This window comes from Podarcis melisellensis, assembly GCF_964234715.1.
Source record: "Podarcis melisellensis genome assembly, chromosome: 4".
In the NCBI taxonomy this organism is placed as follows: Eukaryota; Metazoa; Chordata; class Lepidosauria; order Squamata; family Lacertidae; genus Podarcis; species Podarcis melisellensis.
In genome coordinates this window covers 20656058-20671857 of record NC_138531.1, presented here as the reverse complement: position 1 = coordinate 20671857, position 15800 = coordinate 20656058, and the positions used below count along the sequence as shown (strand labels likewise).

At 45.0% G+C, this 15800-nt stretch overlaps 1 long non-coding RNA gene across 1 annotated transcript in view; it reads right to left on the bottom strand.

Moving 5' to 3' along the window:
* Nucleotides 1-10896, bottom strand: part of LOC309368376 — a 201182-nt gene extending 190286 nt beyond the window's left edge. Inside the window, exon 1 of the long non-coding RNA XR_014167750.1 lies at nucleotides 10660-10896. This is a non-coding gene — a long non-coding RNA (uncharacterized lncRNA). The remainder of the gene's footprint in view (nucleotides 1-10659) is intronic.
* Between the last annotated feature and the right edge of the window lie 4904 nt (nucleotides 10897-15800).

Below are 15800 nucleotides of genomic sequence, written 5' to 3'. Positions count from 1 at the left end.
CAGACTTATCTGAACCCTTGGGCACTAGAGCTCTGTCATTCAACGGTTGACAAGCTGGAATGTGTGCAGATCAAGGGTCTGGAAACCAAGCCTTATGAGGAATGGTTGAAGGAGCTGGGTATGTTTAGCCTGGGAAAGACGAGACTGAGAGGAGATAGGATAGCCGTCTTCCAATATCACATGGAAGAGGGAGCAAGCTTGTTTTCTCCTGCTCCGGAGGGTAGGATCTGAACCAATGGATTCAAGTTACAAGAAAGGAGATTCCAACTAAACTTCAGGAAGAACTTTCTGGCAGTAAGAGCTGTTCAACAGTGGAATGGTCTCCCTCAGGAGGTTGTGGACTCTCTTTCCTTGGAGGTTTTTCAATGGGTTGGGTGGCCATCTGTCATGGATGCTTTAGTTGAGGTTTCTGCATTGCACGGGGTTGAGCTAGATGATCCATGAGGTCTCTTCCAACTTTACATTTCTTTGATTCTAATCAGGAAAACCCTTCAGCATTGGGCAAAGAATGGCCACATACCCTACTTTAGGATATGAACCAATCTGCAGCTTTAAGTACTGCAAAAGGCAGTGCTTATGGAAAGTGGAGGCCACAGACTGCAGAGATGCACATTCCGCTGGGATCAACCACTGCCTGCCTACCTCCTAAAATTGAGCTTCGGCCTTTTAAAAATGAAAGTCAGATGGCACAGGGCTCATGCAGGGCATCCATGAAATTTTGGCCTAGCTCAGGGTGCCATATACCAAAGCCCCCTCCCCCTTTTAAATCAAAATACAGTGGTACCTCGGGTTACATACGCTTCAGGTTACAGACACTTCAGGTTACAGACTCCACTAACCCAGAAATAGTTAAGAACTTTGCTCGGGTTAAGAACTTTGCTTCAGGATGAGAACAGAAATTGTGCGGTGGCAGCGCAGCGGCCGCGGGAGGCCCATTAGCTAAAATGGTGCTTCAGGTTAAGAACAGTTTCAGGTTAAGAATGGACCTTCGGAACGAATTAAGTACGTAACCCGAGGTACCACTGTAAAACAAAACTGGATTTTAGAAAACAAAATCCCTTTAAAATTTACCTCAGAAGGGGGACAGGCCAGACTTTAATGAGTCTCATCCATCCCTAGTATTGAAAGTCTGCTGTTCAATGTTTCTCTACTTGCATCTCTGCCCCAGCAACTTAGGAAAACACCAGAATTGTTGAGCTTCTTTTGACCTCCCTGGGATTGAGGACAAAGCACCGCCTTTGGGATTCCCCCCCCCCCATCAATTCTTCCTTAATTTAGGTGCCGCACGTATGACATTACATTTCAGCTGTATAAAGCTGCGATCCCATATTTTATCGGGGAATCAGTCTCATTGAACTCCGTAGGGCTTACTTCTGAGGATATATGTACAGGATTGCATTGCAAGAGGTGGTATTTGCTAAGGCGTTTGTCTGTGGTTTATGAATGCTTGGAATCCTGTCTTGGGCCATGTTTAAAATAAATAAATACCCTTGCTTAAACTCATTACACTGCCTTTTTCAAGAGCACTGTCTTTACATTCATTTAGTTCTTTGGGGGAGGGGGGACGACAGGAGGGAAGGTATAGGCCTCTAGGGGTTGCTGCTGTACAAATAATAAAGAATACTAATGACCACACAGTCATGGAAACCTCTAAGGCTACAGTTGTATGCCTCTTACTCAGGAGTAAGCTGCATGAAACTCAATGAAACTTTCTTCTCGGAGGCTGGATATAGTTGTGCAGCTTGCTGCCAGATTCGTGTCCTGCACTGCATTGTAAATTCTTCTGGATTTCAGAAAGGAAAGTTTATAAGTGCTTTTCCCCCCTCAACCATGTGAGAGTAGAAAGAGAGGGAAAAGGAGCCCAGAAGGAGGCTGGAGGCTCATGTCTCACTAAATCAGCCTCCCCCTTTCTGGTGACCTCAAGATGTTAGACTGCAACTCCTGCCATCCTTGACAACTGGTCAGGGCTTCGAGGAATCACAGAGTCACAGAATTGTGTTTGTGGAGGAGGGGAGGGAGGGAGGGAGGTTCAGTTAATTACATTGTACACAGGTTGTACATTGACAATAAAGGTATTATTATTCTTACAGTGGTACATACGCTTCAGGTTACATACACTTCAGGTTACAGACTCTCCTAACCCAGAAATAGTGCTTCAGGTTAAGAACTTTGCTTCAGGATGAGAACAGAAATCGTGCAGCAGCGGTGCAGCGGCAGCAAGAGGCCCCATTAGCTAAAGTGGTGCTTCAGGTTAAGAACAGTTTCAGGTTAAGTACGGACCTCCGGAACAAATTAAGTACTTAACCTGAGGTGTTGTTGTTGTTGTTTAGTTGTTTAGTTGGTTAGTCGTGTCCGACTCTTTGTGACCCCATGGACCAGAGCACGCCAGGCACTCCTGTCTTCCATTGCCACCTGCAGTTTGGTCAAACTCATGCTGGTAGCTTCGAAGACACTAGCCATCCATCTTGTCCTCTGTCACCCCCTTCTCCTTGTGCCCTCCATCTTTCCCAACATCAGGGTCTTTTCCAGGGAGTCTTCTCTTCTCATGAGGTGGCCAAAGTACTGGAACCTCAGCTTCACGATCTGTCCTTCCTGAGGTTCCACTGTATTATTATTATTGAGATGGAAGGGATCCCGTGGCTCATCTAATCCACTACATCTAATCCCGAGGATCATCTAATTCAACGCCACTGCAATCCAGGAATCCTGCCCACAGCTATCCCTGGGTGGGCTCGAACCACCAATCTTCTGGTGAACAGCCAGACCCATTGACCCACATCTGGAGAGCATCAGTTTCGGGACAGTCAGTAACTCAAAAACTATGAGTTTGCTGAGGTACTGTATTTTTTGCTCTATAAGACTCACTTTTTCCCTCCTAAAAAGTAAGGGGAAATGTGTGTGCGTCGTATGGAGCGAATGCAGGCTGTGCAGCTATCCCAGAAACCAGAACAGCAAGAGGGATTGCTGCTTTCACTGTGCAGCGATCCCTCTTGCTGTTCTGGCTTCTGAGATTCAGAATATTTTTGTTCTTGTTTTCCTCCTCCAAAAACTAGGTGCGTCTTGTGGTCTGGTGCATCTTATAGAGCGAAAAATACGGTAATATGTAAACTGGGCTTTGAAAACAACAACAACAACAACACATGCACACACACACATACACTTGAAGTTAAAACATTCCAGAAAAAAAGAGAAACCCACATGCATTTACGGGTTTTAATAAATATTATTCACATCCTGTTTCCTTAGCCAATAAGTGTGCAGTATTTTCCTAAGCTTAGATGTTTCAAAAACTAGTAATACCCCTCTTTATAAAGGAAAAGAAAACTCTCAGTTTTGAGGTTTAACAATCTGAACTGCTGCTTCCACTGGTCTGGACGTAGCTTGTGAGTTGCTGAGATTTATTTCTCTGTTGGCCCTTCTAGCCAAGTATCGCTCCATTTTCACACCCGCCCTCCTTCTGCCCCCTGTCTTCTATATTTTATTTCATGTGTCTATTGAGGCAATGAAAGATAAAGCTATCTGCTTTCTCTTGTAGTGAGGAACTGTATGGAATCAGTTCACCTGTCTGTCACTCCTCATTAAATTCTTACCCTCTTCATTCACATTCTGATCTTTGCAAATGAACATTTGCTTAATAAATGTTTCCAAGACTAACAGTGCAGAGGGAAGATCCCACACAGCAGTAAATTATTAACTCAGTCACAGGGGGAGCGCCATATATGACTTTTCAGAATGAGTTATTATGTGGATCATCATGTAATTATGAATTTTTCAAGCCATGATAGAGGAAAATTGAATATTTAATATTTTATGGACATATTCCGCACCGAGGATATCTTTCAAAATTTTATGATAATTTTGGAGTGAGCGAAAAGCAGAACAAAAGTTACAAAATAATTACAACACGGGAATATTTAATCACCATGGACAGCGCTGGCCATTTCTCAAATTGTGCGGTGGAATCAAGGTTGTGAACTTTTAATCATGCGCTACTCAGATGGCTGGCTGGGATGAGAATTTTTTTTTTAAGTCTGTGTTGAATGTTTAAGTAATAGGACTTTTCATTGTTGTACCAGTGCCAGGGTGACAAGATTCATAGCCAGACAACAGTTTGTCAATCTTTCCTGTCTTATCATGGGAAATTTCCACTCTGGACACTGGAGTTTTCAGGAAATCTTAACTGGAAAAATCTGAACGGAAGAACGCAACCTGTTAAGGCAGTGTTAAGGAAGGGCTCTGGTTTGGAGAAAATAGTCTTCCTCAGGCAGTTAGGGTTGCCATATTTTGAAGAGCAAAAAAGAAGACACGTTTGCCAACTTCTACTTTTAACTAGGGATCGCTATGATGACTCAACCCATGAAAAAGGGACACAGGTGGCGCTGTGGTCTAAACCACTGAGTCTCTTGGGTTTGCCTATCGGAAGGTCAGCGGTTCGAATCCCCATGATGGAGTGAGCTCCTTTTCCTCTGTCCCAGCTCCTGCTAAGCTAGCAGTTTGAAAGCACACCATTGCAAGTAGATAAATAGGGAAGTGGGAAGGTCAACGGTGTTTCCGTGCACTCTGGTTTCCATCGCAATGTTCTGTTGCGCCAGAAGTGGTTTAGTCATGCTGGCCACATCAGTGGCATAGCGTGGGGGTGCGGGGGGGCGGCCGCACCGGGCGCAACATCTGGGGGTTAGGGTTAGGGGGCGCAAATCCACGGGTTAGGGGGCGCAAATTACCGTATTTTTCCTTCTATAACACGCAGATTTTTTCTCCTAAAAAGGAAGGGGAAATGTCTGTGCGTGTTATAGAGCGAATGTGTGGTCCCTGGAGCCGAAAAATCATGCAAAAATCAAATCGCGGCGCTTCACGGAGAAGGGAAAACTGAAAAGAGGAAGTGGCTGCTTTCCTGCATTCTGCCTCAGGGTCTTACTGCCCACCCTCCTCTGTTTCGTTGCTGTGTTTGCTGAAACGAACAAAGAGCAGGGAAAGCCCCTCCCCTCCAGGCAAGCTCCGGTGCTGCTGGGGGAGAGGGAGAGAGAGGGGGGAAGGGAGAGAGAGAGGGGGGAGGGGGGAGAGAGGGAGGGAGGGAGGGAGGGAGGGAGGGAGGGAGAGAGAGAGAGAGAGAGAGAGAGAGAGAGAGAGAGAGAGAGAGAGAGAGAGAGAGATATGGCTGGCTTGGGTGGGGGGAAACTTTTGCCTTTCTTTCCTCCAACCCGTTAAATCCCTCTCCTGCATTCCTCCCCTCCAGGCAAGAAGAGGGGAAAGTGTCGTCTCTGTGCTCCGGTACTGCTGGGGGAGAGGGAGAGAGAGGGGGGAGGGGGAGAGAGAGAGGGAGAGAGAGAGGGAGGGAGGGAGAGAGAGAGAGAGAGAGAGAGAGAGAGAGAGAGAGAGAGAGAGAGATATGGCTGGCTTGGGTGGGGGGAAACTTTTGCCTTTCTTTCCTCCAACCCGTTAAATCAATCTCCTGCACTCCTCCCCTCCAGGCAAGAAGAGGGGAAAGTGTCGTCTCTGTGCTCCGGTACTGCTGGGGGAGAGGGAGAGAGAGGGGGGTGGGGGAGAGAGGGGAGAGAGAGAGAGAGAGAGAGAGAGAGAGAGAGAGAGAGAGAGAGAGAGATGGCTGGCTTGGGTGGGGGAAAACTTTTGCCTTTCTTTCCTCCAACCCGTTAAATCCCTCTCCTGCATTCCTCCCCTCCAGGCAAGAAGAGGGGAAAGTGTCGTCTCTGTGCTCCGGTACTGCTGGGGGAGAGGGAGAGAGAGGGGGAGGGGGAGAGAGAGAGGGAGGGAGGTGGCTGGCTGGCTTGGGTGGGTAGGTGAGGAAAAACTTTTGCCTTTCTTTCCTCCAACCCGTTAAATCCCTCTCCTGCATTCTTAGCCAGCTGCTTCTCTGCACACCCCTCTAATGTCCCTTCTTTGTTTTTCCTTCGCTCCCCACTTAAAATGTGGTTACAAAGCATAGATCCACATGGATCCTCAGGATCTTTGCATTGGGTCACCCCAAATTCACCATCAGATCACATAGCATGTCCATGGCTACAGCCTGCCCCCCAAAAAAATCACACACCCACTGTTGCCTGGGGCTGCAATGGTGCAAAAACGTGGTTAAAAAGCATGGATCCACATGGATCCTCAGGATCTTTGCATTGGGTCACCCCAAATTCACCATCAGATCACATAGCATGTCCATGGCTACAGCCTGCCCCCCAAAAATCACGCACCCACTGTTGCCTGGGGCTGCAAAGGTGCAAAAACGTGGTTACAAAGCATGGATCCACAGGAATTCTCAGGATTTTGGCATTGGGTCACCCCAAATTCACCATCAGATCACATGTCTGTGGCCACAGCATGAAGCCCAAAAATGATACATCCACTGTTTCATTCAGAATGTTTTTTCCCTTGTTTTCCTCCTCTAAAAACGATGTGCGTGTTATGGTCAGGTGCGTGTTATAGAGCGAAAAATACGGTACTTGCCTTGCCCCGGGTGCTGACAACCCACGCTACGCCACTGGGCCACATGACCCAGAAAACTGTCTGCGGACAAACGCCGGCTCCCTCGGCCTGAAAGCGAGATGAGCACCACAAACCCATAGTCGCCATTGACTGGACTTAACCGTCCAGGGGTCCTTTACCTTAATCTCTACCCAAGATGGCGTGTCCTGGAAAAAGAGGACATATGGCAACCCTAAGAGGGCAGGCAATGTGGACAAGCTAGCTGATGGAAGACAATGGCCACTTACCATCCTTGCTGGTGAGCAGCCATTTTGGCCCATCATGGCACCTCCTTTCCTCATGGACACAATGCATTATATTTGCGTATATCCCCATCCCCCATGGCTGCTGTGGAGGCTCACGGGTCCCCACCCAGTCCTGTCCATTCAAACAGACCAATCCATGGTGGCCCCGGGCAGGTGGGGCATGGCTAGTAGACCTCCAGGAAGTGGTCTTCCCTCAAGTCTGCCTGCCATCTATTTAACCCTATTGCCATGACGACTCTACCCATGAAAAAGAGGACGTATCCTGGAAAAAGAGGACGTATGTCAACGCTAATAGGATGTGCAATGTGGATAAACAAACTAATGGAAGACAATACAGTGGTACCTTGGGTTAAGTACTTAATTCATTCTGGAGGTCCGTTCTGAACTTGAAACTGTTCTTAACCTGAAGCACCACTTTAGCTAATGGGGCCTCCTGCTGCTGCCACGCCGCCGGTGCACAATTTCTGTTCTCATCCTGAAGCAAAGTTCTTAACCTGAAGCACTATTTCTGGGTTAGCGGCGTCTGTAACATGAAGCGTATGTAACCTGAGCTACCACTGTAGTCTTAATATAAGAATTAGAGGTGTATATTTTTTATTATTATTTTTATTAATGTTTCAATGTTTCACTTTAATTGCATTTAGCCTTTTAGGATGTATTAGGCTTGATTTTGGGGGGTTCTGCATTTGTGAGTCTCCCCCCCCCCTCCTGGGCTGCATTCCATCTCTCCTTATCTGCCCCTGAAAGTTTGTCCAAATGGCAGGATGTTTTAGCACCAGAGTGTAAATCAGCTATCCTTGAAGCTATCTGAGACCCAGGAAGAGGATTTTATGATGCTCTTCCCTTACTGAAGGCTAGGTTGCCAGGGTAACGCCGGACATCCGAGACCTAAAATGGTCAAATGGCCTGGGCACATCGGGACCACTGCAAGGTGATTGCAGGGGTGAAGATACCAGTATGGAGCCATACACACTTCACTTCTCATGACCTGTGACCTTTCCTGACGTATGTGAAGATGTTTTATGACTCTTCATTTGCTATGTTTGAACTACAGTGGTACCTCAGGTTAAGAACTTAATTCGTTCTGGAGGTCCGTTCTTAACCTGAAATGGTTCTTAACCTGAGGTACCACTTTAACTAATAGGGCCTCCCACTGCCGCCACGATTTCTGTTCTCATCCTGAAGGAAAGTTCTTAACCTGAGGTGCAATTTCTGGGTTGGTGAAGTCTGTAACCTGAAGCGTCTGTAACCTGAAGCGTCTGTAACCTGAGGTATGACTGTACTATGACTCCTATGAGCTCAGAAACAGAGACTACATGTAGCCCTTTTCCCTTGCTTTTTGTGACTTCTTTCTCCCAAGTGTCTATAACCCGAGGTACCACTGTACTGTATAAGCTTTTGCTCTCAAGTGCCTTGGGGCAGACCTTCTCAACTGGCATGCTGACTCGCGTGAGCTCTGTTCTACTGCAAGGGCTATCATAAATGTTGGGTCCCTAAATCTAGACGCCGGGCTTAGAGATAGTTTCCTCGGTGCCGTGGTTTATTCAAAAGGTAGTTGTTCCTCATCTGAGGGACGAACAAGGTGGTGTAGAGGTGAATTCTTACCACAGTCTGAGCAGCGAGCCTTTTGCATCCATGGAGACTTCCTGTGTGTTTCAGAACCCTGATTATGAATAGTTGCAAAAGATGCAGATAGACTCCTTGGATCCAAAAGCTTCTCCTTTTTCAGACTGTTGCCTTCCCCCAGCTGCAAGAATGCAGAAACAGTGTCAGAACGAGCGAAGCTAGCATGCTCACCCACACTGCTCCCTCACCTGTCTACTTTAACACCTGCACTGGGCTGGTGTTGATGCAACAATAGGATTACAGGTGCACAAAGGGCCTTTTAGATTTCACCATCTTATTTGCGGGCAGAGAAATTAAGGCGGACAAAACCAGTTTTCTGGTTTTTCTCCAGTTTTCTCCAGTGAGAGGAGTCATCCAGAAGATTTGTATGGGTAGGGCTCACCGCTAGTAGTAAAATAGCTTCTTTCTTTTTGCATAAAGTGTTTTGAGGCAGAATTTTTTTTTTTGCTGCAACCGCAAGCTGTCATGGGAGCAGCTTGTCCATCATTTCCTGCCATCCACAATGCTCCAGAACTTAACATCGTTCTGGGACATTGGGATGTGGGGAGGAGAGATGGTGGCCAATGGCCAGCACATAAAAAGATGAAGAATATTCATAGAGATTCTACAAGGGTAGAGGGTAACAGAGACAATTAACACAACTGTTAAATTTTCAGAGGAAAATATCCTTTTTGATTATATACCCAATGCATGGAACCCAACAAAGGGACAATATGAATGGACTCTCTGCACCCTTGTTATGGCAAAAAGACAAGTATTGATGAACTGGAAAAATAAAAATGTGTCTCCCTTCAACAGAAGGATAGAGGATATGTACAAACTTGCAACACATGAACAAGTCGCTTACCAATGAAGACTCTCTATGGACAAATTTAAAGTTATTGGAATTCATTTTTATAAACTCTATATTAGGCTAAGTTTAGGTTTAACTACAATAACAATCGTGTAATGTTCGTAGTTTTTTTGTTTTTTACACGGCTGTTATTTTATTTTATTTTCACCTCTTATTTTACCATGTGCACTTACAATTTTTTACTTCTTACTTTTCTGTGTGTGTTTGTGTGTATAGCCAATTTCTAGCGAGGTAAGGTGAATAACAAGGGGGGGGTGAAAGTCTTGTGAGGAATATTATCACAGCTCTAATTTGCTGGTGATTATTGTTGGCTGGGGGGAAGCAAATTATCCTTTCTGCATTGCAATATATCCCACACATGCCTCCAGTACTTTTCTTGCCTGTAAACAGTTGTGGCTTCAGCTTGATGCAAATGTGCTAATCAGCCAACTGTCGTGTCACTTACGTTGGCTTGCAAAAGGATGAGAGAAATTGATGGAGAACAGCATAAATGACAACTCTGGTGTAAACCAGATTAGATGAAAAATTGCAATCAGTTCTGCCCCCACCTGCAAATTTGGTCAAAAGAAGCTGCGAGATATTGGGGGGAGGGGCGGTCAAGTATAGAGTTTATAGTGTTTAGGAGGGAGGAGGGTAAACCTTTGTTACATAATATTTTGCTAATTAATTCTCCCTCCCCCTAGATATTTGTCCCATTAGGAAAAACTGAAATGCATACAGTAGCTTAGGTAGAAGAAGGAAAGCAAGGCATGATGTGCTCTGAAGATCACAGAGAGCATTAATGCAATACTGTACAATAAAGGAGTAAATTAGGATTGGAGCTATAAACCAGAGAGCTATAACCTAGTAATCAGGCTTCTCGTGAGTTGTCCTTAAAGAGTCACCTTCTTGAGTTAATACGGGATGAGCTTAAGAAACCTCACTGTCCCAGAAGCAAGATGAGGCAGCTGTCTCAAGTGGCAGAGTGTGGATTTACTGTTTATTTATTTATCTTATTTTTACAAAATTCTATACTACCCTTTGTTAGAATGTTCCACTGCTAAAGGACCAGATGGAGACTTGCTCAAGATCCTTTGTGTTTGAGCAATTAACTTTGAGACCAATTTTTTAAAATAATTGTATTGTTTGCCTGCTTACTGTTCAAGCCGCCTATGATCAGAACCCCTATATGAAGAGCCAGTGTGGTGTAGGAGTTTGGATTTGATATCCCGCTTTATCACTACCCAAAGGAGTCTCAAAGCGGCTAACATTCTCCTTTCCCTTGCTCCCCCACAACAAACACTCTGTGAGGTGAGTGGGGCTGAGAGAATTCAAAGAAGTGTGACTAGCCCAAGGTCACCCAGCAGCTGCATGTGGAGGAGCGGAGACACGAACCCGGTTCCCCAGATTACGAGTCTACCACTCTTAACCACTACACCACACTGGCTCTCTTAACCACTACACCACACTGGTGTAGTGGTTAAGAGCGGTGGACTCGTAATCTGGTGAACCGGGTTCGCATCTCCGCTCCTCCACATGCAGCTGCTGGGTGACCTTGGGCCAGTCACACTTCTCTGAATTCTCTCAGCCCCACTCACCTCACGGAGTGTTTGTTGTGGGAGAGGAAGGGAAAGGAGATTGTTAGCCGCTTTGAGACTCCTTAAGGGGAGTGAAAGGCGGGATATCAAATCCAAATTCTTCTTCTTCTTCTATATGCAGTATATAAAAGTATCAAATTAAAGTAATCCTAAACAGCAAAAGGAGGACAGACCTAGGCCTAGGAATCCAGACCGAGCAACAAAGTGTTGTGGCACTCATTGCTCAAAACTACACAAGCATGATCAAGCTGACTTCAGATGGTCTAGAAATTCATCACTTAATTAACAGTATCAATATTTTAAACATTCTTTTTCGCTTTATAAAGCCACAATAAGAGGCTCTGCCATGTGACCCGGACAGGATTAATTCACACTTGGCTGAATCGTTGGCAATTGGCCCTCATTCTCTTGCCTTACAACAGCGCAATTTGCATGAATTAATATACTTCAGTCCGAGCCCTGACGTCTCTCGTTACTTAATTATGAAATGTCTTTAGCACTCTGGACGGTGCAAGGACAGTCTGATTGGCCATGACTGATGTCGTCAGTCGTTCAGTGACAGCTGGTCCATGCAAGAGTAGGCTTAGAGTCTTCCACTGCCATCTCTTCTACCGTCCTCTTTATTCATGAATTCATTATATTATAATAGTTCTAGGATTTGCATTTCTTGGGAATTATCGCCTCTCTCAAGTGGCTGAAATGAAACAGCTTTTCAGCCTCATGCTCCACAGCGTTCTTCAAGTCAAGTCCTAATTGCCCGCAAATGTATCGTCCTTACTCTAATTTTTACCATGTGCTTGTTTCCGTTCCGAATCTCTATTTCGCACGGACGACGACAGGAAGAGAGAAACTGTCATGTATCTGAATTCATTTTTTTCTCCTCACGGGGTGGGCAATTAATTTCTACCCATCGGATGAGTGGGCCACACACGGAGCAGTTCGTGCACATCTAATTTAATAATTTACCAACATTGATGGTATCTTATACAATGAAATGGGCGCACTTTCAGGTCCCCTGACAATCTGAAGTACCAACGCCTTTGACTTGAGAGACCCACTCAAAACGCATTAACTGCCACTCCATGTTACGAAAGAGGTCCCGCGTATTGATACAGTAGAGTACGGTACTTTAAATGTAAAAAGGTCCTACGCTGGTTACTTCTGAACGCTTGAAAGAAATCGTTCTTCTTGTTGTGCAACCTTTATGCCATATGATCCAAAGAATGAATAAGTCTTTTTTGCTCCGTTTCTGTGAACCTCCCTGAGACCGTCTAAGTGAAAAGTAATATGGGGTAGGGGAGAGATTATGCTTGTTTTTATTACTGTTTGTTAACTACATCGAGTCTTCTTAGATAAACAGGTAGCCTAGAAATGTTTTTAATAAATATTATATATCTATCATCTCTCTCTCTCTCTCTCTATACCAGCCAGTCAGCCACCGCCCTCAGTGCTTCACTGCCTCTCTCTTTTATATATATAGATTTAATTTATATATATATATATATATATATATATATATATATATATACATACACACACACACATATATATATATATATAATTATTTTTGCATTTTCAATTTTACATCCAATAAGCAAAAGAAAAATAAACACAATAAAAACATAAAATCCCCTTTGACTTCCCTCCTCCCCACCCCTTTGTGGATCCTCAAATAATGATTTTCCCTCTACATCTCTTCTGTAACTCAATTATTATAAATCCTTTGCCAATCCATTAGTTCATTTTTTTTTTTTTACTACAAGTGTTCTGGTCAAACCTTCCAATGAATGTAATTGTTGGCAATAATTTTTCAAATAAGTTATAAGCTTTCCCCATTCTTTATTAAAATCTGCCCCTTCCTGGTTTCTAATTCTTCCTGTACGTTTTGCCATTTCAGGATAGTTCATCCATTTTGACTGCCACTCTTCCTCAGTCTGAATTGTGCCTTCTTTCAATCTCTGGGCAAATGCTGTGCTGTTTCAGAGCTTGCTACAAACCACCTTACAACCCTCTCACGAGGTTTTCCCTTAATGCATCATTTACAAATCACCCCATAACCTGAAGGTATACTTTTTTTTCATAGTCTGTAGCAGAGGAGCTGTTAAAGTTCCAAAGGCCTGTAGCTAAAGTTACCTTGGGCAGGAACGAACAAGCTAAACTTTTTAATTTTATATGACATGAAATGTCACAGTTATGAATAAATGACAAAAACTGAAAGCTCCCTGTGGTTCTGGTTTCTGCGCTTTCCCTAGCACAGGGCAAAACAGTGCCAGAGACTTGCAAATTTAAAAACTCCCTTTGGGAATTACATTACATAAGCACAGGTAAGATATAATCAAATATAATATTTGATTATAGTGATGGTTACAAAAAATTGATGGGAAAGTATTGAAAGTACAGTGGTACCTCAGGTTACAGATGCTTCAGGTTACAGACGCCTCAAGTTACAGACTCTGTTAACCCAGAAATAGTACCTCAGGTTAAGAACTTTGCTTCAGGATGAGAACAGAAATTGCGTGGCGGCAGTGCAGCGGCATCGGGAGGCCCCATTAGCTAAAATGGTGCTTCAGGTTAAGAACAGTTTCAGGCACAAGACCAGGCACAAGTCCAGACTAAGCTCTGAGCAGTGAATAGGCTGGAATTCAGCCGCAGTAAAATTATCCTTAAATCTACAGATGCAATGAGTTTTGACTTGCTCTACAGGGACAGCCTCTGGATACATTTAAAGAACATGCCCCCCCCTCAGTGATGGAGGAACTGTTGTTTACCACTAACAGAGCTACAATTCCCAGCACCCTTGACAAACTGTGACTAACAAAGTCGTGTACACAGGCCAAAGCCAATAAGCTCTGTTTTGCACAAAGGTTTCTCCAAAGGTTTTGCACAGATGAGGCAACATTTCAGAACCCTTTCTGGCGGTGAAATATGACAGTGGCTCAAGGGCCGGGAGTGATAACAGTTTGCCCCCTATTTCTTCCCTGTCATGCTGCTAATCTAGTCACCTTGTGAGAGCAGCCTCTCCCAGTATCATTAAACTATTATGCCAGCAGAGATTTGCTCTGTCAGCATTTTGCCTCAGTAACATAAGGAAAATTAGTAGTGATCCTCTCTAGTCCAGTGGGTGTTAACTCGAGGATAGAACAGCTCTGTTATTCATGTAACATCCATTTAAGAAACCTGGTAGCGAACCCATCCACCGCCACCCCCCTGTATCCAAAAAGGATAAGGTAAAGGTAAAGGGACCCCTGACCATTAGGTCCAGTCATGACTGACTCTGGGGTTGCAGCGCTCATCTCACTTTATTGGCCGAGGGAGCCGGCGTTTGTCTGCAGACAGCTTCTGGGTCATGTGGCCAGCATGACTAAGCCGCTTCTGGCGAACCAGAGCAGCACACAGAAACGCTGTTTAACTTCCCGCTTGCACTTTGTGCTTTTGAACTGCTAGGTTGGCAGGAGCAGGGACCGAACAACAGGAGCTCACCCCATTGCGGGGATTCGAACCACTGACCTTCTGATCAGCAAGTCCTAGGCTCTGTGGCTTAACCCACAGCGACACCCGCGTCCCTATCCAAAAGGATACAGCTTCATAAAATATAACGCTATACCTAAAACAAGTGTTTCCACCTTGAGCTTCTTATTCAGCTAATAACTGCTTTGATGGTGCAATGTTGATAATTTGAGGTCCATTGACACTTTATTTTGCAATATGCTTCTGATTATCCATTAGGGAGCAAACATGGTATCTCTTTCAAGATGCAGAACGGGGTTGTTCCAGTGGCTGGCTAGCTTGAAGAGGTCTCTGAAGGAAACAAGGCAAAACCTGGGATGCAATAAGAACTGCAAACCACGGAGAGCGTTCCAGGTTTCCAGAATGCATCGTTTTAATGAACGGTTCTGTTGGCACAGCAAGAATACTGTGTCCCGAGCTCCAGTCTGAGGCTCTGTGAGGATCCATGGCATATCGTTGGTCATAATGTGGCAGAACGAAGAAAGAGCCACACTGTCAGATGTAGAAAAGAACAGGGGCTCCCCAATGCACTCAGTTAATAGCATCCACAAGTCATTCCTATGTTCCAGGTCTGTCAGAAAGATGTGCTTCTTCTCTAGCTCCTTTGCTGAAAGCCTTCCTCTTAGGCCACATTCGCACCATATATTTGAAGCACTAGGATACCATTTTAAACAGAATTCTGGGAGCTGTCGATTGCTATGAGAGCTGAGATTTGTTAGGAGACCCCTCTTCTCCTTACAAAGCTGCAATTCCGGGAGTAGTTTAACAGTAAATCCCTATTCAGAGGGAACTCTGGGAACTATAGCTCTGGAAGGGGAATAGGGGTCTTCTAACCATAGCGACGCGGGTGGCGCTGTGGGTTAAACCACAGAGCCTAGGACTTGCCGATCAGAAGGCGGGCGATTCGAATCCCCGCGACGGGATAAGCTCCCATTGTTCGGTCCCTGCTCCTGCCAACCTAGCAGTTCGAAAGCACGTCAAAGTGCAAGTAGATAAATAGGTACCGCTCCAGTGGGAAGGTAAACAGCGTTTCCGTGCGCTGCTCTGGTTCGCCAGAAGTGGCTTAGTCATGTTGGCCACATGATCCGGAAGCTGTACACCAGCTCCCTCGGCCAGTAAAGCAAGATGAGCGCCGCAACCCCAGAGTCGGCCACTACTGGACCTAATGGTCAGGGGTCCCTTTACCTTTTTAACCACTTTAGAACCAGAGCTTTTTTCCAACTGGAACTCAGTTCCAGCACCTCTCAGGTGGGCACCATTGCCATTCTAACAAGGGAGAACAAGGGAGGCATTCGTGATGAGTTCCAGTGCCTCTTTGTCTAGAAAAAGAGCACTGGGTAGCACCCTTAACAAAATTACAGCTCCAGGAATTCTTTGGGGGTTATCATAGTGCTTTAAATATATTGCATGAAACGAAACCCGTTAGATAGTTGCATGGGAGAGTCCATAGATGCTTTTTATGGAGTTGGATCCAGACTTACACTTCTGCAGATAGAATGG